Below are 26,096 nucleotides of genomic sequence, written 5' to 3'. Positions count from 1 at the left end.
TGATTTACATTTCCTGAATGACCAATCATGGTAATCATCTTTTCATGTGCTTATTTTCCATTTCTATATCTTCTTTGGAGAAATGTCTATCAAATCCTTTGCCTATTGTAAAAATGAGTTATTTATTTTATTATTATTGAGTGAAGAGTTTTTTTATATATTCTGGCTAGTAGACTCTTATCAGAGATATTATTTGCAAATATTTTCTCCCACATTTTGGGTTGTTTTTTAACTTTCCTTTTTTAAGGTTTCCTTTTTATTTTAGTTTCCCTCTTTTTATTTTATTTATGTATTTATTTTATTTTATTTTTGAGGCAGGGTCTGGCTCTGTCGTCTAGGCTGGAATGCAGTGGTGTGAACACAGCTCACTTCAACCTCCACCTCCTGGGCTTAAGCCAGCCTCCCACCTCAGCCTTGTGAATAGCTGGGACTACAGGTGCATGCCACCATGCCTGGCTAATTTTCTTATTTTCTGTAAAGACAGGGTTTCACCATGTTGCCCAGGCTGGTTTTGAACTCCTGAGCTCAGGTAATCTGCCTGTCTTGGCCTCCTAAAGTGCTGGGATTACAGGCGTGAGCCACCATGCCTGACCTATATTTATTTATTGAGATGGGATCTCGCCCTGTTGCCAGGCTGGAGTGTAGTGCTGCAATCACAGCTTACTGCAGCCCAGACTTCCCAGCTCAAGTGATCCTCCTGCTTTCACCTCCCCTGTAGCTGGGACCACAAGGGCATGCCACTGTACCTGGCTAATTTTGTTTTTTTTTTTTTTTTAAGAGATTGGGTCTCTCTGTGTTGCCCAAGGTTGTCTCAAGCTCTTGGGCTCAAGCTATCCTCCTGCCTCAGCCTCCCAAAGTATTGGCACTACAGGCGTGAGCCACTGTACCTGGCCTCGTTTTCACTTTCTTGATGGGGTCTTCTGAAGCACAAAAGTTTTTCATTTATATGAAGTCCAAGTTACCTATTTTTCTTTGGTTGCCTGTGCTGTTGGTGTCGTATCTAAGAACCCACTGCCTAATTTAAGTTTTCTTTTTTTTTTTTTTTTTTTTTTTGAGACGGAGTCTCACTCTGTCGCCCAGGCTGGAGTGCAGTGGCGCAATCTCGGCTCACTGCAAGCTCCGCCTCCCGGGTTCACGCCATTCTCCTGCTTCAGCCTTTCCCAGTAGCTGGGACTACAGGCGCCCGCCACCACGCCCGGCTAATTTTTTGTATTTTTAGTAGAGACGGGGTTTCACCGTGGACTCGATCTCCTGACCTCGTGATTTGCCCGCCTCGGCCTCCCAAAGTGCTGGGATTACAAGCTTGAGCCACCGCGCCCGGCCTAAGTTTTCTTCTAGGAGTTTTGTAGTACTAGCTCTTGCATTGACCCGTTTTGTGTTAAATTTTAGTGTACTGTATGAGATAAGGTCCAATTTCATTTTTTTGCATGTGGCTATTCTTTTCTCATATAATTGTTTTGGCATTTTAAAAAACTTTTCAATAGCTGGGCACAGTGGCTCACACCTGTAATCCTAGCACTTTGGGAGGCTGAGGCAGGCAGATCGCAACTTCAGGAGTTTGAGACCAGCCTGGCCAATATGGTGAAACTCCATCTCTACTGAAAATACAAAAATTAGCCGGGCATGTTGGCACACGCCTGTAGTCCCAGCTACTCGGGAGGCTGAGGAAGGAGAATCTCTTGAATCCAGAAGGCAGAGGTTGCAGTGAGCCGAGATCACGCCACTGCACTCCAGCTTGGGTGACAGAGGGAGACTCCATTTAAAAAAAAATAATAATTCAATAGCTTTAGGGGTACAGTTGTTTTTTGGTTATATGGATGAATTGTATGGTGGTGGAGTTTGGGCTTTTAGTGTACCTATCACACTAGTAACATACATTGTCCCCAGTGGGTGATCTTTTATCCCTCACCCCTCTACCACCCTCCCTGTTTTGGCACTCTTGTTGAAAATCCATTGCCCGTTGCTATGACTTGAATGTGTCTTCTCCAAAATTCAGGTGTTGCCAATGTGATAGCATTCAGAGGTGGGGACTGTAAGAGGTGATGGAGGCTATGAGGGGTCCTTTCTTGTGAATGGGGTTAAGGCCCTTATGAAAAATGTTTCATGCAGTGTTCAGTCTCTTGCCTTCCACTTTCTGTCATGTGAAGACATGGCATTCCTCCTCTCCAGAGGATGCAGCCCTCACCAAACAGCCAAACCTCCCAGCACCTTGAGCTCGGACTTCTCAACCTCCAGAACAGCAAGAAAAAAAGTTTCTGTTCTTTATAAATTACCCAGTCTCAAGTATTTTGTTATAGCACACAAGCAAATTAAGACGCCCATAGATATACATGTTTATTTCTAGACTCTCAATTCTACTTTATTGGTCTGTATGTCTATCCTTTTGCTAGTACCACACTTTTCATTACCATAGTTTTGTAGTAAGTTTTGAAACTGGAAATTGAGTGGTATACCTTTGTCCTTTTTCTTTCTTTCTTTTTTTTTTTTTTTTTGAGATGGAGTCCCACTCTGTCACCCAGTCTGGGGTGCAGTGGTACAATCTCGGCTTACTGCAACCTCTGCCTGCTGGGTTCAAGCGATTCTCCTGCCTCAGCCTCCTGAGTAGCTAGGACTACAGGCAAGAGCCACCACACCTGGCTAATTTTTGTATTTTTAGTAGAGACAGGGTTTTACCATGTTGGCCAGGCTGGTCTCAAACTCCTGGCCTCAAATGATCTGCCCACCTCAGCCTCCCAAAGTGGTGGGATTACAGGCGTGATCTGCCACTCCTGGCCGCATATAGCCCTTAATAGGGAAGAACGACTCAATTCTGTAGGCTCAGAGGGTCAAGAGGAATCTGGGAATTCAAGATTTTGGGGGGCATCAACCCAGATGTCCCTGTCCCATGTGTCAGAGTCTCACTCTTTCCCAACCAGAGCCCTGACCTAATTTGGTTGGTGGTTTAATCTTCTTTGGAGTTTGGCTACGCTGATGATTTCGTCTGGGTCTTGTCCTCAGCATTCTCTGCCTTCCCACCTTAGGTCACGAAAGTCTCTTTGGTTGCTACCAGAGACCCTCTGGCGAAAGCTTTCATTTGGCTCTCAGTTGCCTGGTGTTTACTCTCTCGGCCTTTTGGTTTTTTTCCTAGAGCTTGAACAGAGGTAAGCAATAACCATATACTCCCATTATCCTTAGAGTTACTATTTCTGCCATATATTGCTTGAGCTAATACATTCTCTTCCATTGGTATACAATCCCAGTTCACCACTGGTGAAAGTTTTAATACATGGCTGCCACCTTGTGCCAGGGGTTATCTGGGTTCCATCTATTACCAGTAACGGGGTCCTCCCTACCAGCTAGGTGGATGAGTGACCCAGTTCCAAAACTCCATCTTATCTGTGCTTTCTCAGACCTCTCCTGGCTCTGACTGTGGTAGTTTGGGTTTTCCAGGAAGCAGATCCCGAGACGGACTTCAGCATACAGGATATTTATTAGGGAGGGCCGCTGGGATCAACATCTGTGAATGGGAGGGAAAGGAAATAAGATTGGGCAGAGGATGAAGTCGATCTGAGATGCAGGCTGATAGCCTCAGTTAACCCCACACAGGAATCTCTCCAGAGGAAATGGATCATCAGAGTTTTTCTGACAGGACAAAATAGCTAGGCCTTTTGTATTAGTCTGTTTTCACACTGCTATAAAGAAATACCTGAGACTGGGTAATGTATAAAGAAAAGAGGTTTAACTGACTCAACAGTTCCGCATGGCTGGGGAGGCCTCAGGAGACTTACAATCATGGCGGAAGAGGAAGCAAGCACATCTTAGGTGGCAGCAGGTGAGACAGAGAGAGAGTGTGTGTGAAGGAGGAACTGTCAAACACTTACAAAACCATCAGATCGCCAGGCACGGTGGCTCATGCCTGTAATCCCAGCACTTTGGGAGGCTGAGGTGGGCAGATCACGAGGTCAGGAGTTCGAGACCACCCTGACCAACATGGTGAAACCCCATCTTTACTAAAAATATAATAATTAGCAGGGTGTGGTGGCGCGTGCCTGTAATCCCAGCTACTCAGGAGGCTGAGGCAGGAGAATTGCTTGAACTCAGGAGGCAGAGGTTGCAGTGAGCTGAGATTGCACCATTGCACTCCAGCCTGGGCAACTAGAGCGAAACTCCATCTCAAAAAAAAACACAAAAAACAAAAAAAACACCATCAGATCTCGTGAGAACTCATTCACTATCACGAGAACAGCATGGGGGAACCCGCCTCCACCATCCAATCACCTCCCACCAGGTCCCTCCCTCGACACATGGTGATTATGGAGATTACAATTTGAGATGAGATTTGGGTGGGGACACAGAGCCAAGCCATATCACCTTTCTACTTCTGCCTTGATCAGTCATCAGATTTGGGCAACCCAGAAAAGGCACATCTTCTTGGGCAAGGTAGCTCTCTGCACATGAGGCAAACCCGGAAGGAAGTGGTAGCTGACAGCTGTGTGCTGAGCACAGTCCCCACAGCAGGGCAGCAAGTCTTTCCTTGGAGGCGGATCTGGTCAAAGCATCTCAACATCCACCACAGGTATCATGTCAGCAATTGACTCTCAAAGTGTTCAGGTAAAAATTCATTATGCTATGTGCACAACTTTTCTGTTAGTTTGAAAAACTTTAAAAATAAAATACTTTTAAAACAAATGGACAGACTTACACAAATTAAATGTGACTGAAAAAATGTCAAGAGCCTCCCGTTACTGATGCAAAGAAAGGAGCGTGATGTTGAAGAGATGAAAATTCACTCGAATGAGTAAAATATGGATGGCCAGAATTAGTGAGAGATAAGAGTGAAACAGTAAATTGAAGTTTCGTCTTTGCTGATGCAATATAATTCCAAGACTTCAGAATAGGGCAAGAATGCAGAATGCTTATTGCTTCACATTTACACTGGCCTTAATTTTACCTCACCTCTTCTGAGTAAGTGAAGTCTCTTCTAGACTACCTTTAGTAGTTCCTGTTTCCTATCTCCCACTTCCTTTTGTTCCTTTCCTCCCCACGACCATCATGAAAATTGGTCTGTGGAGATGTGAGTCTTTCCTAAGCGTCTCATACTGGGATGAAGATTATTTTTAGGATTAATCTGAGTCACAGAGGGAGGAGGGAAAGAACCATTTTAATCTTTTCCTTTTCACTCCTTCATAACCTGCTGTACAGCTAAATCATTTTACAAATACGTCTTTCCTCCTTTTCCCTAGGAATGCTTTGCCTTTTATCTTTCCTTTGGAAGCAGTATCCATAAGCCTTCATCAGAAGCTTCTAAAAGTGGAAGGAATTTTTCTTTGTTAGAATGGACCACGGACTAAATTAAAGGAGATTGCTATAAGCTGCTTTCATGTAAGTAGATCCATTTATTATTATAGCGGTTGTTGGGATCTGAGGGGTTATATAGTTGCCCCTGTTTCCCTTTCTCACTGGCCCCCTCAGCTATACCCATGTCTTAGTCTGTTTTGTGCTTTTTATAACAGAATACCTGAGACTGAATAATTTATAAAGGAAAAAAAATTATTTGGCTCACAGTTGTGGAGGCTGGGAAGTCTAAGAGGGGACGGTATCTAATGAGGTCCTTCTTGCTGCATCATCTCATGGTAGAAGGCCGAAGGGCAAGAGCGATCTCAAGAGGGCAAGAACGATCTCCAGAGGGCAAGACACTGAACTCGAAGCTTCCAGCTTTATTATAATCAGCATTATTCAATTCACGAGAGTGGAGCCCCCGTGACCTAAACACCTCCAATTAGGCCCCACCTCCCAACACTGCTGCATTGGGGATTAAGTTGCCAACATACGCTTTTTGGGGAACACATTCAAACCATAGCAACCCCACTCTGGATTTTCCCTTCTGTCGCTCCAAGGCTGAGCGTGGAAGGCACTCCTGCTTTCTGTGGAGAGATGCAGGCAGAGACTGTGTTTGACCTTCTTCCTTTGCAGCAACATGCTTGAGCATGCCTCATGTTTCACTGTTGGACCACATTTCTTTGAGGAGTAAATAAGCATGTGAATGCTACACCTTAAAAAATATCTCTACCAATTTACACATTAAACACTGAGGAAACAAAGAAGAACAAACAAACCCCCCCAAATAAGTTACCCCAAAAGATGGGAGAAAGTTCTGTCTTGGATAAAATAGGCACTCAAAGGCTAGCTGTTGAATGACTTGAATGAATGAAGACAGATCTGGGCCAGGTGCGGTGGCTCATGCCTGTAATCCGAGCACTTCGGGAGGCTGAGGAGGGCAGATCACCTGAGGTTAGGAGTTCAAGACTATCCTGACCAACATGGCAAAACCCCGTCGCTACTAAAAAAGTACAAAACTTAGCCAGGCATGGTGGTGGGTGCCTGTAATCCCAGCCACTCAGGAGGCTGAGGCAGGAGAATTGCTTGAACTTGGGAGGTGGAGGTTGCAGTGAGTGGAGATCACACCACTGCATTCCAGCCTGGGCAACAAGAATGACACTCCATCTCAAAAAAAAAAAAAAAAAAGAGAGAGAGATCTGGCTTAACTTAGGTGAATGATAGTTTAAACAGGCAAGCTTCTGGCTGAAGATACTAACAACACCCCTTATTTAGAGTAGGTTAGCATTTTAGGAGTGCTTCCACACACATTATCTCATGTATTCCTTGGACAGACCCCGCCCTGCAAGGGAGGGGAGGCAGGTGCTATTTATACCATTTTAAAGTTGAGATTAAATGACTTGCCTGGAATCAAACAACTAAGTGGCAGAACTGGGGCTTACACCTAGGTCTGCTGACTACCGTTGGTGCCAAGACATCAGAGAGATTCTTCTGGTTTCAGAATGGAGCCCCCAAGGATTACTGCTGGGGGACTTATCTTACTTAAAACTGACATAGACTGTGTGGAAGCAGGCCCATGTAGGAAACATCACACGGCTGAAATGGCCTTAAGCTCTCCAGAGTAGTAACTACCAAGCAGATGGATCTAAATTGGAAAGATAAGCTTCACACAGCTTATGTGAGTGGACAAAAATATGGCAAATGAGTTTCATTCTGTACTGAATTGGAATAATGCATTTAGTATTGTTAGTCTAAAGTCACTTAAAAGAAGATGAGTTTGGAGCTGTGTTTTATTCTAAGAAAGAGACCTATGAGTTATTGTTGACTGTTTCCTAAAGTCATATAACGATATGCTAGGCCTGTTTGCTAAGAACGTGGAAAACAGAACTGAAAGCATTATTTTGTCTTACATTTGACAAAATGGTAATGAAGTTATACCTGGAATCATGCATTTAGTTCTCCCTGGAAACCGTAAAAAAGAGTCTAGTATTTAATAGATATACCAGGTCATAGAAAGAGGTAACTAAAATGACCAAATAGATTTCCTAAGAAGAAAGTTGCTTTAAAAGTAGAATTAAATAAGGGGAAATTTGAAGGAAACCCCTATTCACCTTTCGTTTTCAACTAACTTTTTTTTTGAGAAACCACTACATTCAGACACTGTGCTCAACACTAGAGTTTACAATGTCTAAAACGCAGAAGTTCACAATCATTGTGTGAGAATATCAGCCGGGATGAATCATGAGCCCAACTCAGCACAGCTATTCTTGTGTGCTTAATGGATTGGCAGCTGGTTTAGGGTACAATCTCTTGAACTTGGTTGGTATGTGTTGGTTGCCAGGGGCCAATCAACCCTGGTAAACCTGCAATCAAGTTCTTCAAGGAGCAAATCTGAAGAACTGGACCCTTCATATCAGCCAGAGCATAAACTGGACTTATGACTTATTAATAGCATCATTAACATTTAGTTGTTTACCTGGGTCTAACAAATACCATCCTTCTCTGTGGTCTCAGCACTTCTAAGCTAGGAAGGTACAGACAGTCCCTGCTTGCGACTGAGTTATGTTCCTAAAAGTTGATTTCTAACTTGGTTGTTTGAAACTGAAAATGTATTTCCCCAGATAATCAATGTTAGAAATATTGGTTCTGTTCTCAGGCCAACTCTTAGAAGGCCATTTAGCCCATATGCAGCTTGACTTTGAGACTATAGAACTGTGACCTACGACATTGTTTCTATGGGAAAATGTGCCCCAGAAGGAACAAGGTCTTCCTTCCTACCCCACTTCCTACCTCCCTGTGTAATGAAGCCTGTGTGTTTACTACAGGAAGTGCTGCTCCCAAGTGTGGGCGGCTGGGCTTTGAGGTAGCCTTGGACACTTATCCCCAAGGGCAGAGATATTCTCACTTCTCCTGCCCCAGCTCTGGCAGGGAGGGGAGTGGGAGCAGGTGGGGAGTCTGTCCCTGACCCACCTTCTTCAGGGCTATCTTCTGGGGGGTGGGGTTCTAGCAAGACTGGCTACATAATTTCTGGGGCCCTTTTGTTCAAAAGGCAGAAAAAATAAAAATGCTGCTAAGCTAGTAGGGAAGAAAACTATTTTCCTTTCTTCTGCTCTCTCTCTCTTGACTTGTTAGTGTTTTAAATACGTGATTTAATGTTATTCTATGTAAGAAAAAAGAAAAATTTAAATTATTAGCATGAAGTTTATAATTCATTTTTATACTGTGCAAAGCCAGTTTTAAATTCAAATATAAGATCGTTTAACTCCTGAGGCAGGAGGATTTGCTTGAGCCCAGGAGGCCAAGGCTGCAGTGAGCTGTGTTTGCACCAACGTACTCCAGCCTGGGCAACAAACCTAGAGCTCTATCTCAAAAAAAAAAAAAATTAACTCCTTTGTGGACTCACCAAAATGACGTAATTTCTATTTTTTAGCTCTTACCTATATATATAGTTGGTTATTACCAGAACAGTAGAAAAACTACACAAAACTACCTCAACTGTTATTTCACCTCTTTTTTTTTTTTTTTTGGAGACGGAGTTTTACTCCATCACCCAGGCTGGAGTGCAATGGTGTGATCTTGGCACACTGCAACCTCCACCTCCCAGGTTTAAGTGATTCTCCTGCCTCAGCCTCCCAAGGAGCTGGGATTACAGGCGCCTGCCACCACGCCCGGCTAATTTTTGTATTTTTAGTAGAGATGGGGTTCCACCATGTTGGGCAAGCTGGTCTCGAACTCCTGACCTCAGGTGATCCACCCACCTCAGCCTCCCAAAGTGCCGGGATTACAGGTGTGAGCCACTGTGCCCAGCCCTTATTTCACTTCTTGATGCACGCACATTGTACTAACACTCCACCTTTGACTTACTGAGGAGTAAGAAAGTACTGAAAGGCAAAGGAAATGTCCTCAGCACAAGCAGTCAGCTAACACAGGGAAGTGACACGAGAAAGAAAAGATATGATAGGGTATCGTGGTCTTCTATGTCTTAGAATGCCATTGCCTTCTTTCTGTTTGAAGTTCTGGTTCCAGTGGAAAGCATGACTTCTCAGAACTATCAGGACCCCCACTTACTCAGCCATAGACAAAACAGGCTTACCTTGTATTAATACTTATTTGCTTTGTCTCACTGAATTCTGATGCACCGTGGGCTCACCAGAATCCTGTGCACATGGGTCATGGAGAACGCTATATATGAACGGGGTGGCCAGAAATAGTGAACATACTTATTGCATCTATCTCCTCTGCTCACCTGCATGCTCCACTGCCACATCTGACTTCACTACACAACACGAGTTCAAAGATAAAATCATCAGGAATGTCAAGATGGTCATAGCAGAGCATTAAACCAAGCATGGGGTCCTTTTGCATGCAGGGCCCTGTGTAATGCCGTGGTTGTGGGAGGGAATGGGATGGGCACTCATAGGTTTAGAGTGAGGCCAGGATGGGCAGATGAGTCTTAGGCCTCTTGAGCCCCTGGCCATTTTTCTTCCAGGACACCAGACCTAGGCGATTGCCAGAGGCAATGATGAGTGCAGATAAAGACTCTAGAGGTGGTTATCAGTTTCTGGGGATGATGACATCCTCTGGGAAGGGAGTTCCAGTGGTAGTAATTATCAAGTGGCAAATAGGGGGTGAGAGGCGGGATTGTGGAAGGCAGACCTACTAAGCCTACCATATTATATACTAATCGATAAATGGAGCACTCAGAATGACCAGTGAAAGCAAATGTTGGGTACAGGTTTAGTTAGAGGAAGTGATTACCTTCTTCCTCAAAGGACAGGATAGCTTAACTACTGAAGTGTAAAGGGGAGGAGCATGACCTTGTGAGTTGAAAGCTGCTTTGTCTCCACAACTCAAAATATTTATCATTCCCTGCGCATGGGCTGACAAACATCATGTCTATTCTTTCCTTTTATTTACTCTGGTCATGTGGCAGAGACCCAGGTTGTTCTCAAAACCTGAGACTAGTTATAGAAGGCTTTGTGGTCGCAAGAGGTTCAAGTTGGACACTGTCTCCAGAAATTAGGAGTATCTGTTCTCCTCAAGGTATTGGGCCTCTCAAGATAGAAGGAAGGACAGAATGCAAATAAGAAAACCTTTGGACTAAATTTCCCTAAAGCCAGAAAGTGTCATTCTCTCTATGCTTCTCTTAAAAAGTGTGTGTTAGGGGAGGCTGTAAGTTTTGTATTACTAGTTTAATCCTACCATTTCTACAAATTTGCCCTGCTTCCAGAAAATACTGACTTCCAAAGCAGATAAATTAGAGGGGCTCTTTGGATTATTTATTTGGTTTTATAAAATTATCCCAATAGATATTTCCCAGTACATTTAAATGTTTAGTTATATAACCATTATTCAAAAAGTAAATGTATAGTTTTTGTCTCAGAAATTGATTTTATTACAAGGAAAGCCAGGTTTTGTCTAAAATATTTAAGTAATTTTTTTTCTTTTTTTTGAGACAGAGTCTGGCTCTGTCGCCCAGGCTAGAGTGCAGTGGCGCAATCTCGGCTCACTGCAACCTCTGCCTCCCGGGTTCAAGTGATTCTCCTGCTTCAGCCTCCCGAGTAGCTGGGATTTCAGTCGCCCGCCACCATGCCCGGCTACTTTTTGTATTTTTAGTAGAGACAGGGTTTCACCATCTTGGCCAGGCTGGTCTCAAACTCCTAACCTCGTGATACACCTGCCTCAGCCTCCCAAAGTGCTGGGATTACAGGCGTGAGCCACCATGCCCGGCCTTAAGTAATTTCTTACAGTTTTTCAATGAAATCCCATTTGTCATAGTCTGAGAAAATGATAGAATGTTTGTAAAGTGTTTACCTGAAACGGGCCACTTGGTAGGAACTTGATAAATGATTGCTGTTACCATTCTCCTGAAGGGTAAGTGTTTTTTTGTTTTTTTGTTTTTTTTTTTTTTTTTTTTGAGACAGAGTTTTGTTTTTGTTGCTCAGGCTGGAGTGCAATGGCATGATCTTGGCTCACTGCAACCTCTGCCTCCTGGGTTCAAGCGATTCTCCTGCCTCAGCCTCCCGAGTAGCTGAGATTACAGGCGCCACCATACCCGGCTAATTTTTGTATTTTTAGTAGAGACAGGGTTTCTCCATGTTGGTCAGGCTGGTCTTGAACTCCTGACCTCAGCTGATCCACCTGACTCGGCCTTCCAAAGTGCTGGGATTACAGGCATGAGCCATTGCACCCGGCCTTTTTTTTTTTTTTTTTTTTGAGACAGAGTTTCACTCTGTTGCCCAGGCTGGAGTGTAGTGGCACGATCTTGGCTCACTACAACCTCCATCTCCTGGGTTCAAGTGATTCTCCTGCCTCAGCCTCCTGAGTGGCTGGGACTACAGGCACATGTCACCAGGCCAGGCTAATTTTTATATTTTTAGTAGAGATAGGATTTTACCATGTTGGCTAGGCTGGTCTGGAACTCCTGACCTCAAGTGATCCGCTCACGTGAGCCACCGCGCCCGGCAGAGGGGATACTCTTGTTGCCCCATCCAGTTAAATGTGGGATCCTAGTTTTGTTTGCAGGTAGTCTTCTATTTCCAAAAAGCATTCGTGTGATCTGCCTCTCATCAAACTTTATGTACAGGTTTGATGGGTTTTGACTGAAAACATTCTCTCCATAATCTTTAACTATAGCCAGTCCTCATTATTCACAGATTCTGTTTGCAAATTTGCCTATTGCTGAAACTTATTTGTAACCCCGAAGTAGTCACAGCACCTTTGTAGTCACTTTTGAACATGCACAGTAACGAGATATTTGAGTCACCCTACGTGAACGTTGCCAGCTGAGGCCAAACAAGACAAGATTCTGCCTTCTGGTTTCAACTCTCGTACTGTAAACGAGTGTCCTTTCCGTGGTCTATTTGGTGCCATGATTTTTTTGTTTTTAGAAACAGGATCTCTCTATGTTGCCCAGGCTGGACTCAAATCCTGGGCTCAAGTGACCCTCCTGTCTCAGCCTCCTGAGTAGCTGGGACTACAGGCACATACCACTGTGCCGAGCCATCACATTTTTTGCTTTCTGTTGGTGATTTTGCTGTTTAAAGTGGCCCCCAAATGTATTGCTGAAGTGCTATATAGAGTTACTAAGCACAAAAGGCTGTGAAGTGCCCTACAGAGAAAATACATGTTAGATAAGCTTTATTCAGGCATGAGTTACAGTGCTTTTGGCAGCGAGTTCAGTGCTAATGAATCAACAATAAGTATTTAAAAAGGTGTCTTTAAACAGAAATACACATGAAACAAGATTATATATTCACTGGCTGATGAGAATGTTGTGCCAGAGGTTTGCAGGAACCTAGCCTTGTATTTCGCCTAGGAGCAGGGTTCAGTTTTCACTAATTTACTGTTCATGATGACTTTACAGAACATAAGTACCACAAATAATGAGAATCCACTGTGAGGATGAACTGTACTTGGCAATGAATTTCTTCAGTGGAAGGCTGTTTTATTTATTTACAAATCAAATTACAACGTGTTCTTCTATAAACCGTGTCTAGGAGAGCAGTCATTTTAAATTAAGAGTATAAACAGGCACACAGAAGCTTCAAGTTGGAGACCATGGAAGTTATCAGCTGGCTGTAGGCCCCTCCTCTCCTCCGCAGTTCCTTTTAGACCCGCCTTGACAGGTGGCCATTGTTTTCTGATTGAATGCTTCCAGTGATGTAGCATTCACTTCGCCAGGGAAGTCCTGTCCACTGTGGCTCAGTTCCAGTATCCAAAACAGTCCTTTCTTATGCTGAGCCAATGCCTCTCGGTAATAGCCCTCTCAGTGGTTTTAGATCTGAAATCCAGAGCAACCATTCTCCCCTCTGCACACAAGAACCCTTCAGCAAATCTCTTCTGCAGGTTAATCAGACCCAATTCTCACATCTTTTCTTCAGAGAAGATGGTTTCCACACCCTGCCTGAATGTCTCCTAATGAATTATTCTAATTTGCTATGTGTGGTGGCTTTTGTAAATGTGGTGTCTGTATTTGAACACATAAGTTGAGAAATCTTGAGCTGAATAGCATAGGTGTGGTACCCCCTGGGACTTGGACACTGTTTCCTATTCACACATTTTGTTCTATTTTGTTACATTTTTTTGGCATCTGCTCACACTGCATTTTACCCTTATTGTCACATTACTGGGTTAAGCCAAGTCTCCCAAATCCTGGCCCTTTTCAAATGATTTTTCTGAACAAAGATATTGTACTTTATTGCAGTCAAATGTCATCTTTTTGAAAAGATTCTTTGCAACCTATGGAAATGATTTTGAGTAATTATCCTATAATCTATCACACTCTATGTTTTATATCTCCCTTAAGTTTAATAAGTACCCTAACTCAAAACATTGATAAAAATATTACTCAGCCAGGCGCGATGGCTTACACCTGTAATCCCAGTACTTTGGGAGGCCAAGGTGGGCGGATCACAAGGTCAGGAGTTCGAGACCAGCCTGACCAATATGGTGAAGCCTCGTCCCTACTAAAAATACAAAAATTAGTCAGGCGTGGTGGCGGGTGCCTGTAGTCCCAGCTACTCGGGAGGATGCGGCACGAGAATGCCTTGAACCCGGGAGGTGGAGGTTGCAGTGAGACAAGATCGTGCCACTATACTCCAGCCTGGGCGACAGAGTGAGACTCCATCTGAAAAAATATATATATGTATATTACACAAGACTAAAGAGGGGAAAATCTGTATTGCTTTTCTAGAGAACTCTCTCAAGATTCCTTGTCATGCCATTAATTGGCGCTCTTTGAATCAACCTTTCTCTGCTATAATCTAAACCCACATCACTCCATCTTATCCACAAAGGTGTCTTGCCTTCCTGAAATGACCAAACTCTTGGTTAAGTAATGTAATAATTCTATCAAGAAAGGAAGTGGTATTTCTTTGTAATGACTTACTTGAAGAGAAGTCATGATGACCTCTTACATTTTCCCTAACATACTGTCTTTAATGATTTATATCAGACATTTTCCAGGGTTTACCATCAAATGTAGTAGTTTGTATTGCTAAACTCTATTTTCTATCCATTTTGAAAATCAAGGTATTTGGTAGTTTGTCTTCATAGGGTAAGTTAACTGGAAAAAGATAAAACAAGAAGCCTAAAGAGGGAACTTAAAGAGGTAATGCGGGAGCAACCGGGTGACTTAAGACACATCTCTAACTCATCTAAGCATTCGCCAAGTCCACTTTACTCAATAATCTTTCTTGTATTATCATCTCCTTCCTCACCTAGTAAGGAGTGCAATAACCATCCAAATGGTTATTGTAAGTAAAGTAAAGATACAATAGTAAAGGTACAATAACCATCTAAATACATTGTCTCTCTCATGAGATACAGTTTGGTTTGGCTTCTCTGTTACTTGCAACAGAAAACATTTTTACTTACACAGGAAAGGGAGGCTCCTTAGAGGACATGGGAGTATTGTTACCAGAAGACCATACATTGGATACAGGGCAGAAAAAACAATGGATTCTTCTACCTGCTCCAGGTCTCCAATCTCTTGCTCAATCTACCCTTCCTATTAATGCCAGTGTTATATTCTAAAATACTAGTTGTATCCTTTACGTTCCTCTCCTACTCTCTTTAGCGTAAAATCCAAAAGTTTTGGCCTTGTAATCAAGGCCTTCTCAATCTGGTGCTAACTTGTCTTCATTCTCCCAGGCCTGTCAGACTTCTCCCATTTTCCAAAGTGTGCCCTGCATGCTCATGTCTTTGTACATTCTTTCATCTGGGATTTTTTTTTTCTAGATACTACCTGATGGAATCAAGCCCAGCTCAAATACTCCCTCTCCCTGATGTCCCCGGTTCTTATCAATTGTTCCTTCCATTATAGTCCAACAACAGCAAGTAATTTGCATCTCTGCTCAGGAAGCACTCATCTATCTCACGCTGTACTTATTTTTTCTCTCCTGCATTCCTCCACTATGGCAGTGACTTTCAAACTTTTAGCAATAGCATAGCTCATAGCAATAATTAGCAATAAATAGAAATACATTTTACATTATGACCCAATAGACACATTCATAGAAACCATACAAGGGCATGGAAACCAGAGGCAGGAATCACTAGGATGGGCAGGAGCCTTGAAAGCTGGCTGCCACTATACTCCAGCCTGGATGACAAGAGCAAAACTCCATCTCAAACAAAAAAAAAAAAACCAAAAAAACTAAAACCAACTACCTTGACATGACTTTACAATTCAACTATCTGCAATAAATATAACTTGAATTCCAAGAGACTCTTGCCTAAAAAGGTGGAGTTGCAAATAACTTGATTGTGGTTTCAGGAACTTCCTAAAATCCATTTATTTCATTAAGTTACTCACAGAATTTGCCTTTGTCAGGGTAAACAGCCCTCTGCTCTCCTGAGTTTAACACCTATTTATCCCTTTAGGCTCTCTTCAAAACTCTCCCCCTCCTCTGCCCACCCATCTTAAACTATTATATAACAAATTTGTCCCAAACCCAAACAGGACCCCTCACTGAAAAACCAGTCTTAAACCAGGTCCCTGGGCCGGGTGTGGTGGCTCACGCCTGTAATCCCAGCACTTTCGGAGGGTGAGGCTGGTGGATCACCAGGTCAGGAGATCGAGACCATCCTGGTCAACATGGTAAAACCTCGTCTCTACTAAAAATACAAAAATTAGCTGGGCGTCCTGGCGCGCGCCTGTAGTCCCAGCTACTCGGGAGGCTGAGGCAGGGGAATCGCTTGAGCAGAGGTTGCAGTGAGCCGAGATTTCGCCACTGCACTCCAGCCTGGCGACAGACCGAGACTCTGTCTCAAAAAAAAAAAAAAAAAACCACACAAAACCAAAAAACAAACAAAAACCAGACCCCCCAAATCTTGTAATTATTCCATCCTTGACCTCCCCTTTGTCTCACATGTCCGTGTGAAGAGACCACCAAACAGGCTTTGTGTGAAAAACAAGGCTGTTTATTTCACCTGGGTGCAGGCGGGCTGAGTCCAAAAAAGGAGTCAGCAAAAGATGGTGGGATTATCATTAGTTCTTACAGGTTTTGGGATAGGTGGTGGAGTTAAGAGCAATGTTTTGGGAGCAGGGGGCAGATCTCACAAAGTACATTCTCAAAGGTGGGGAGAATTACAAAGAATCTTCTTAAGGATGGCGGAGATTATAAAGAACCTTCCTAAGGGTGGGGGAGATTACAAAGTACATTGATCAGTTGGGGCAGAAATAAATCACAATGGTGGAATGTCATCAGTTAAGGCTATTTTCACTTTTTTTGTGGATCTGCAGTTGCTCAGGTCATCTGGATGTATATGTGCAGGTCACTGGGGATATGATGGCTTAGCTTGGGCTCAGAGGCCTGACACCCTTTTTTTTTTTTTTTTTTTTTTTTTTTTTTTTTTTTTTTTGAGACGGAGTCTCGCTCTGTCCCCTAGGCTGGAGTGCAGTGGCACGATCTCGGCTCACTGCAACCTCTGCCTCCCGGGTTCACGCCATTCTCCTGCCTCAGCCTCTCCGAGTAGCTGGGACTACAGGCGCCTGCCACCACGCCCGGCTAATTTTTTGTATTTTTAGTAGAGACGGGGTTTCACCACGGTCTCGATCTCCTGACCTCGTGATCCGCCCGCCTCGGCCTCCCAAAGTGCTGGGATTACAAGCGTGAGCCACCGCACCCGGCCCCTGACACCCTTTTGAAATGCTACAGAGATTCTGTCAATTTAGTGGTCTCCCTTACTATTGTAAGCCAACTTTGCATTATCCACAGCCTATTTACCGGAAGTCAGCAGTGACACTGGATTAAACGCTCCTTGAGGGAAGGCACAGTGCTTGGTATTTGTTCTCCCACCTTCTCTGGGTGATCAAACATTGATGGAAGAGGAAGGTAAACGAGTTCTCAAAGAGTGAGAAGAAAAATGTCGTGGCCGGGCGCGGTGGCTCACGCTTGTAATCCCAGCACTTTGGGAGGCCGAGGCGGGCGGATCACGAGGTCAGGAGATCGAGACCACGGTGAAACCCCGTCTCTACTAAAAATACAAAAAATTAGCCGGGCGCGGTGGCGGGCGCCTGTAGTCCCAGCTACTCGGAGAGGCTGAGGCAGGAGAATGGCGTGAACCCGGGAGGCGGAGCTTGCAGTGAGCCGAGATCGCGCCACTGCACTCTAGCCTGGGCGATAGAGCGAGACTCCGTCTCAAAAAAAAAAAAAAAAAAAAAAAAAAAAAAGAAAAATGTCCTGAGGATCAGAGGAGAGCCTAGAGCAGGGGCAGTGGGGCTGAAGGCAAGAGCTCTTGTTGCAGAAGTTGGAAATTCTGCAGTTGGAACAAGTCTCCCCTTTCTCTTGGTTTTATTCACTCATTACCTCTTCTTCACACCTGGTACTCAGCTGACATTGTTTTAAATATTAAAAAATATAAAGCATTCAAGCTCACCCCAACCACTTAACTTCGTTAGTCTGTGATCTTTTTTTTTTTTTTTTTTGAGACGGAGTTTCGCTCTTTCGCCCAGGCTGGAGTGTCCTGGCACGATCTCGGCTCACTGCAACCCCCCGCGGGGTTCAAGCTATTCTCTTGCCTCAGCCTCCCGAGTAGCTGGGATTACAGGTGCGAGCCACCACACCCGGCTACTTTTTGTATTTTTAGTGGAGACGGGGCTTTCACCATGTTGGCCATGCTGATCTCGAACTCCTGGCCTCAGGTGATCTGCTCGTCTCGGCCTCCCAAAGTGCTAGGATTACAGGCGTGAACCACCACGCCTGGCCCTTTGTGATCTTTTTGAAGTGGTCTTTGCCTCATTCTTGAAGATGCCCATAATAATGGCTAAAGGGGCTATTGTATGTCTGGTTCTCATCGAGATGGTGATGAAGTCATTGAAAAAATATGCTGACCTGCGTTTCTAATTTCATAAATACTTAAATTTCACATAAACACTGAAAAGGCTCCTTGGACTCAATAAGCCATAAGTAATGTAAGTTTGCTTTTAGCCAAGAAGTGGGCCCAAGAAGGTACCCATTCACCTTTCTACGTTTCACAGTGCATCCCTTCCCAAATTCAAATTGTCCTATCCCAGTTCCTGCAACAAGCCAGGTACTCTGGCTTCCCAGTCTTTGCTCACCCTGTTCCCTCGGCAGAAACACCCTCCCCACCTCCTGGTTATACCCGCTCCTCCGGGATCCAGCTGAAAGGCCACCGTGGCGACCACTCCTAAAAGCCTTCCTCCATACTCTGGCAGAATGAATGACCTTAGTACTTGGCCTCTAACGCGTCTGCCTTGTGCTCGGGCTGTCGCCTTCCAGCCAATCCATCTTAAGGTCCAGCCTTCCTGGAGACTGAGGCCTCATTCTCTCGGATTGCCCAGTGCCTTGCACGTAGTAGGTGCTTAGTAAACACTGGCACTGGGTTTGGTCACTTTGTTCCCTTAATGCCAGGGCAGGTAGTGGAGCAGACGGCCCCAGCTGTCTTCCTCCCTGCCCGCCCGCAGGCAAAGCCCCCAGGAGACGCCGGACGAGCCGCGTGCCTTTCCCACCGCCTCCGCGGCGCGGGCAGCCCAGTCACGGGCGCTGGAAATTCCGGCGCGTGCGGGCGCGCTGGGCAGGGCGGGGGCGGGAGAACCCGTGGAGTGAGCCTGTGACGTGAGGGGGCGTGGCACCTCGAGGCCCCGCCCCCTCTTCCTCGCCCTCTCTCGCGGGTCGGGGTTACATGGCGGCGATTGCGGCAAAGCGAGAGCCTCGGAGACGCCGCTGCCGCCAGCACAGCCGGAGACCTGAGCCGACACTGGGGGCTGTCCGCGGGCCCCGCACTCTCTCGATGAGTCGGAGAAGTCCCGTGAGTGTGTGTGTGTACGTGTGCGGGGTGCGCCGGCGGGGCGGTTCGGGAGGGCGCCGCGGCGGGCCCGGCGGCGGCAGAGCCGGCTCCCTCCTCCATTGTGTGTGACCCTCCGGCGGCTGCCGCTCAACAAAGGCGCTTTTGTTCGGTCTGCCGCCCGCCCCCTGCTCGCCCGCCTGCACGCCCGCTCGGGCCTGGCCGGCGCGTCCCCGCGCGGGCCGGCGGTCGGCGGGCCGGGGTCCCCGCGTGGGGCCGGGGAGGCGGCCAACGCGCCCCTCCCACCCGGCACGCCCCTCGCCGGTCGCCCTGCCGGGCCGCGCCCGCTCCCTGGCCCCGCACGCCGGCTGCCGCCCAGTCGCCTGCGCCTGGGTCCGCAGGTTCGAAACCCAGCCGGACCGGAGGGCGGGCGAGCGAGGGGCGGCGGCCCGGGGAACATGAGGTGGCGTGGAGTCTCGCTTTCCTGGCACGCTGCCTTTCGAAATGCTCCCGCGTCTCCTCCCCCATCCCACCCGGTGACTCGGCCTCAGCTGACTCCGGCCGGGCAAAGTCTCCAGTGGCGTAGCGCGCAGCGCTCACCCGGCTCGTCTCAGAGCCCTGAAGTCCGCCCAAGTTTTGAGTCTAGCCATGAATGAGGTACTGAAAACTCGGAGACGAAATTCCTAATTTCCTCCCTCTGCCCTACAGTCTTTCCTTAGCTTCTTTCGGGACCTTAAGTGGTGGTCTGTCAAAGTGCCCAAATGAAAGCTTGTTTTGTCGGTTCACCAAAAAGGGCCTTGTCACTTTGCTGTGCATTTTAGTCCGCTTTGTGAGTTGTGTCGAAAAGTAAAGGTGTTTTGGCATCCTTTTGTTTCTTGGCGAGTGTAGGACCCGACCGGTTTAGATGTTAGGGGGATCTCTGTGCAGCGGGAGCTTCTCGATTCCTTTGCCGTTTTTTCTTTTGCTTGTTCATTGGAAAAGGTCCAGTGAAACGGACTGGTGAGTTGGAATTAGAAGCCTGCTTGTATTAACGGCAGAATTCGTGTTCATTGCTAAAGATGCAGTCTCAGTAATGACTTTTTTTTTTAACGGATACAGATGATTTGTCAAGGGGAAAAATTAACACGCCGTACAATGAAGAGCAAGCAGCTTCAGAGTAATTTTCTGATGGCTGATTCTTCTAGCCTGTCTCTTACAGTTCCAGTTGGACATGTCCTCTCTCTTTAACGCTGGAAAACTGAGATGGAAAGAGTGATCTGACCAGAAGAATGTAGGGTCCAAACAGGGCCTGGCCCTGAAATCAGGAATTTCTGCATAGAAATATCAGATTTTAATGTTTAAAAAATAATTTTGAATTGGGTGAAAGAAACTTTGTCTTTAGATAGTAGTTGTTCAGACATGTTTATGAAGTGTTTATGTGCCAGGGATTGTAAAGTCTTTTCACATGTGTTACATCATTTATTAAGAATTGCCTTGTTAAGCTTGTAAAATTATTCATTGATGTCCTGAATTCAGTAATTGCAGTTAATCTAGAAAATATGCCATATTTGAGCAGAACATATTTGATCACCTAGGTATTACTGTTGAGAAGAAAACACTGGAAAATGGAGAATATTTTAGAAAAAACTTCGTGTATGAGGATATTTTGGAATTCAGTTATTTGCAAAAGAGGATTAGAAGTAATCGTTGGCTACTTTCTGTGATTAAAAAATCCAGAGAAGAGTGATTTGAAGTCAGTTAATTTTGTAATAAAAAAAATGCACACATTCTAAAGACAAACGTTAGCACTAAAACTGTTGCAGTGCTTTACATAAATTCATTTAAAGCATCGTGAGAATCATAACTGACAAAATAGTAAGGTTTGCTGACTCAGGGTACTTTGCTGAAGGGGATGGGGTCGGGTAGGAGGAAGCTTACAAGTGCTGCTTCAAGTTTTGAGTTGGATGATGACTCATGCTGCCCACGGACTGCTACGTGGCTTTTTTTTTTTTTTTTTAAATACACTGTATTTTTTTCTAAATGATAGGCTAAAATGTTCCTGTCCACATTGAAATTCTCTCTCATTTTTTCTGAAGAGGAACAGCAGTTTCTCTAAAAAAAGTAATGGCTTCTTAAATTGCATATTAAAAGGATATCATATACTCTACAGGTGGAATTGTGTAACATTTGCTGAGAGGAAAGGTAAAACCAATTGCTGGTCAGGTGCTGAAATTAAATGTTTGATACCAGCAGGTTTTTGGCTACTGCTGAGAGAGATTTGTTATAGGTTGTTTATAAAGGACAGATAGTACTTTTATGGTGTCGGTAGAAATTGAGCTTATGTTTTTATTGGTTATGTGAAAGTTATCTTTATATTTAATATTTAATCAGATATGGCTCTGAATATGAAAGTTTCACTCTCATAGAATTATTAAAACATTGTGCTTTGTGATTTATGTGAATTTTCCTTTTTAATAAAGACAATTTGAAATAGGTATTAGGCACTATTTTTCATGGCTTTTTTTTAAGATAAGTAAGATAAGCTGAATGTATACAGTTCTAAGTCGAAACTTGGTAATAAGATTAATCTTCTGACTGATTTTAAAAGAGCCAACGTTTTGCAAGGTGGCTTAAAATAAGATTGAGAGGGGGAAGAAGATTGAGAATGGCAGTTTAAGAGTGGGGCTGGGTGCATTGGCTCACACCTGTAATCCCGGCACTTTGGGAGCCTGAGGTGGAAGGATCGCTTGAGGCCAGGAGTTCAAGACCAGTCTAGGCAACATAACGAGACCCTGTCTCAATTTTTAAAATAAAAGAAAAAAAATTTCCCACCCCATCCGCTAGTTTTTCTGTGTATACTGTTTATTTTTCCAAAGGGATTTGAGGAGTTTGTGGACAGTAAAGTGTTTGTTGTTGTTGTTTTTGTGAGACAGGGTCTTTCTCTGTCACCCTGGCTGGAGTGCAGTGGTGCGATCGCTGTTCACTGCAACCTCTACTTCCCGGGCTCAGGTGATCTTCCTGCCTCAGCCTCCTGAGTAGCTGGGACTACAGCTGTGTGCGACCATGCCTGGCTAGTTTTTCGTATTTTTTGTAGAGATGAATTTTCACAATGTTACCCAGGCTGTTCTTGAATTCCTGGACTCAAGCAATCTGCCTGCCTCAGCCTTCCAAAGTGTTGGGATTACAGGTGTGAGCCCCTGCTCCTGGCCCATAAAATGTGTTGTTAATGTGAATTAAATTTTTGGAACTATTTTGGAAGAGTATTGCATGATTTATACCTAGAGGTTTTTTTTTTACAAAGTTTAATTCAAACTTAAAAAAACATTTCCTACTAAAGGAAACATAAAAATACAAATATAAAAGTATTGAAAATTTTCAGAGCATCACATAACTTAGAGGTTTAACGTATTTTCAGCATTGTTTTCAAATATAGGTAATTAACTGTAGTGCATAATTCAGAGTTTAAAAACAAATTGAGGCCCAGGGCAGTGGCTAACGCTTGTAATCCCAGCACTTTGGGAGGCTGAGGAGGCGGATCACGAGGTCAGGAATTCAAGACCATCCTGGCCAACGTGGTGAAACCCCGTCTCTAATAAAATACAAAAATTAGCTGGGTGTGGTGGCACGCGCCTGTAATCCCAGCTACTCAGGAGGCTGAGGCAGGAGAATCGCTTGAACCCGGGAGGCAGAGGTTGCAGTGAGCCAAGATTGTGCCACTGCACTCCAGCCTGGGCAGCAGAGCGAGACTCCGTCTCAAAAAAAAAAAAACCACGAAAAACAAAAAAAAAACTGGATATCTTAGCCTGCTTCCTGTCTCCAAGATACTGCTTTATGAAATGCTGAGCCTTCTCACCACTGCTATCCAGTTCCTTGTTACTTTTGAACCATTTGAACCTTGTGTTACTCTAGGTCCCCTGTTAAAATGGAAAGAAGATGCCTCAGAAGTAAATTCTGTGTAGCATTGTTGGCTGCCTTCATTAGTTCCTTCAGCCTGTTTTGTGGGCTGTTACATTACACTACAACCTGCCTGTGGTGTGGGAATTTTGCTCATTTTTATTGCTGAGAGCCTTGACTGAGACTTCACAAAAATAACTCCCAATGTTACTGTAGTTAATGGCATTTTCCAGGGGTTGCTTTCATGTGAAGCTGATGCTTTTAAGGTGACAGTGATGTAGGCCGAGTCCAGCATTGATTGGTTTTTTTACCTCCATGAATTGCGTATTTGGAAAATACTGTGTGGGCTCTCTAATAGAGTTTTTTTTTTTTTTGAGACGGTGTCTCGCTCTGTTGCCAGGCTGGAGCCATCTCGGCTCACTGCAACCTCCGCCTCCCAGGTTCAAGTGATTCTTCAGCCTCAGCCTCCCGAGTAGCTGGGACTACAGGTGCGCACCACCATGCCCAGCTAGTTTTTGTATATTTTTTTAGTAGAGACAGGGTTTCATTATGTTGGCCAGGATGTTCTCATCTCTTGACCTTGTGATCCACCTGCCTGGGCCTCCCAAAGTCCTGGGATTACAGGCATGAGCCACCGTGCCCAGCCGATAGAGTTCTAAAAGCTTTTTGTCTTTTATACATGTCAGTCTTCCAAGTCCATTTCTAAAAAATTGTTCAGAGATTGAATGTTTATATAGCAAATAAAATTTCCCATTGATTTTCGTTAAATTTGGTATTTTTTTCACAGAAAAAAAGGTATCATAAAACTTATTTTTTAGAATCCTAGCATTTACCTCAGAAAAGTCTGCCTCTGCAGAAAGTGCAAATCTGTATGCATTTAATTCTGTACAATCATAAAACTTTAAAATATTAGTGTTTTGGAGGGGTCGTGGGCATTATCTTGCTTCATTCATGTACATCATTTGACAGCTAAGGAAACCAAGGGCTGGAGAGATCTAAGACCTTGGTAATGAAAGTGTGATTTCTGGACCAACAGTATTAGCATCACCTGGGAACTTGATAGAAGTTAGAATCTTGACTTCATCTCAGTCCTACAGTCCTACTGAATTAGAATCTTAGAATCTGCTTTTTCTTTTTCTTTTGTTTTTTTGGAGACGGAGTCTCGCTCTGTCACCCAGGCTAGAGTGCAGTGGCGCGATCTCGGCTCACTGCAAGCTCCGCCTCCGGGGTTCACGCCATTCTCCTGCCTCAGCCTCCAGAGTAGCTGGGGCTGCAGCCGCTGCCACTGCGCCTGGCTAATTTTTTGTATTTTTAGTAGAGACGGGGTTTCACCGTGTTAGCCAGGATGGTCTCGATCTCCTGACCTCGTGATCCGCCCGCCTCGGCCTCCCAAAGTGCTGGGATTACAGGCGTGAGCCACTGCGCCCGGCCTTCTTTTTTTGTAAATAAGAGGCACAATCTTGCCCTGTTGCCCAGTTTGGATTGGAGTGTAGTGGTGTGATCCTAACGCACTGCCACCTGGAGCTCCTGGACTCAATCCTCTCACCTCAGTAGCTGGGACTACAGGCATGTGCCATCATACACTGCAATTTTTTTTTTTTTTTTAGAATTGGAGTCTCGCTGTGTTGCCCATGTTCGTCTCAAACTCCTGGCCTCTTAACATGCTGGGAAGAACCTACATTTTAACAAGATTTTCAAGTCATTCAGTGCGCATTCAGTTTGAGAAGCACTGCTAAACGATGCATACACCTGGGCAACACAGTGAGACCCCGTCTCTACAAAATAAAATAAAATTAGCCGGTTGTGGTGGTGCACACCTGTAGTCCCAGCTACTTAAGAGGCTGAGATGAGAGGATTGCTTGAGCCCAGGAGGTTGAGGCTGCAGTGAGCCGTGATCGCACCACAGCGTTCCAGCCTGGGCAACAGCAAGAGACCCTGTCTCAAAAAATATGTAAATAAATAAAAATTAAAATGATGCATACATGCTTGCTCAGCTCGTTAGTATTCTGAGTTGCTCTTTCCACTGGCCCTTCTGAAGAAAGTCAAATGGAAAATTTAGAAGCTAATCACTGCCCAGTTGAACTTTCTATGATGATAGAAGTGTTCTGTGCTATCCAGTGAGGTAGCCATTGGCCATGTGTGACTGTTGAGTACTTGATGAGCAAGTAGTGCACTTGAGGAATTGAATTTTTTATTTAATTTTAATTCCTTTAAATAGTTGGGGCCGGGTGCGGTGGCTCATGCCTGTAATCCCAGCACTGTGGGAGGCCGAAGCGGGCGGATCACGAGGTCAGGAGATCGAGACCATCCTAGCTAACACGGTGAAACCCTGTCTTTACTAAAACTACAAAAAATTAGCCGGGCGAGGTGGCAGTCGCCTGTAGTCCCAGCTGCTTGGGAGGCTGAGGCAGGAGAATGGCGTGAACCCCGGAGGCGGAGCTTGCAGTGAGCCGAGATCGCGCCACTGCACTCCAGTCTGGGTGACAGAGCGAGACTATGTCTCAAAAAAAAAGAAAAATAGTTGGACGTAGCTGTTGGTTACATGGACAGCACGTATCTAGATGATCTTTGCCCACTCTGAAATCTAAGCTGTACAAATTGGAGAGAGGGTATGTTGACTTAGTTTTTCTAATATGCCCAGATATTATTTTAGTATGTATTACAAAACAGTGCTGATTTTCTAATTGATACATCTGTGTTCAATAAAGTAGATAATCTAAGTTGTAAGAAAGTCCGTTTCTTTCCATCTTAATAGGTATTTTCACTTGAATTTTTAAAAAGTGGCTATTAAGTTTTCCTTAGTTATCTTGTAGAAAGTTGACAGGATAGTTTTTGCCTCTGGCCTAGTCCCTCTAGGCTTGTTGGCACTTGTTGATAACTTCCAGATTGATCTGCTGTTGATGTTAATTCCAGGTACAGAAACAGTGGTTCTTAACCTCCTACCTTTTTTTATTTTGTTGTTGTTGGTGGTGTTGTTTTGAGGCGGAGTTTTGCTCTTATTGCTCAGGTTGGAGTGTAATGGCGTGATCTTCGCTCATTGCAACCTCTGCCTCCCGGGTTCAAGTGATTCTCCTGCCTCAGCCTCCCAAGTAGCTGGGATTACAGGCATGCGCCACCACGCCCAGCTAATTTTGTGTTTTTAGTAGAGATGGGGT

At 44.7% G+C, this 26,096-nt stretch overlaps 1 protein-coding gene across 4 annotated transcripts in view; it reads left to right on the top strand.

Moving 5' to 3' along the window:
• Window positions 1–4,510: 4,510 nt before the first annotated feature.
• Window positions 4,511–26,096, top strand: part of MAPK6 (mitogen-activated protein kinase 6) — a 64,134-nt gene continuing 42,548 nt past the window's right edge. The window contains exons 1-2 of one of the 4 annotated variants that reach the window (XM_063640687.1): window positions 4,511–4,590; window positions 5,223–5,361. The gene's annotated coding sequence lies outside the window, so the exon portion shown is untranslated. Of the gene's footprint in view, window positions 4,591–5,222; window positions 5,362–18,856; window positions 19,107–19,376; window positions 19,726–26,096 lie in introns of those variants that run through there. The other 3 variants (XM_055279149.2, XM_055279151.2, XM_055279150.2) reach the window with 3 other exon arrangements.

The sequence above is a fragment of the Symphalangus syndactylus genome, chromosome 5, assembly GCF_028878055.3.
Source record: "Symphalangus syndactylus isolate Jambi chromosome 5, NHGRI_mSymSyn1-v2.1_pri, whole genome shotgun sequence".
Taxonomy (NCBI): Eukaryota; Metazoa; Chordata; class Mammalia; order Primates; family Hylobatidae; genus Symphalangus; species Symphalangus syndactylus.
Note: the sequence above shows the minus strand (reverse complement) of the source record. Positions and strands in the feature narration are given on the sequence as shown.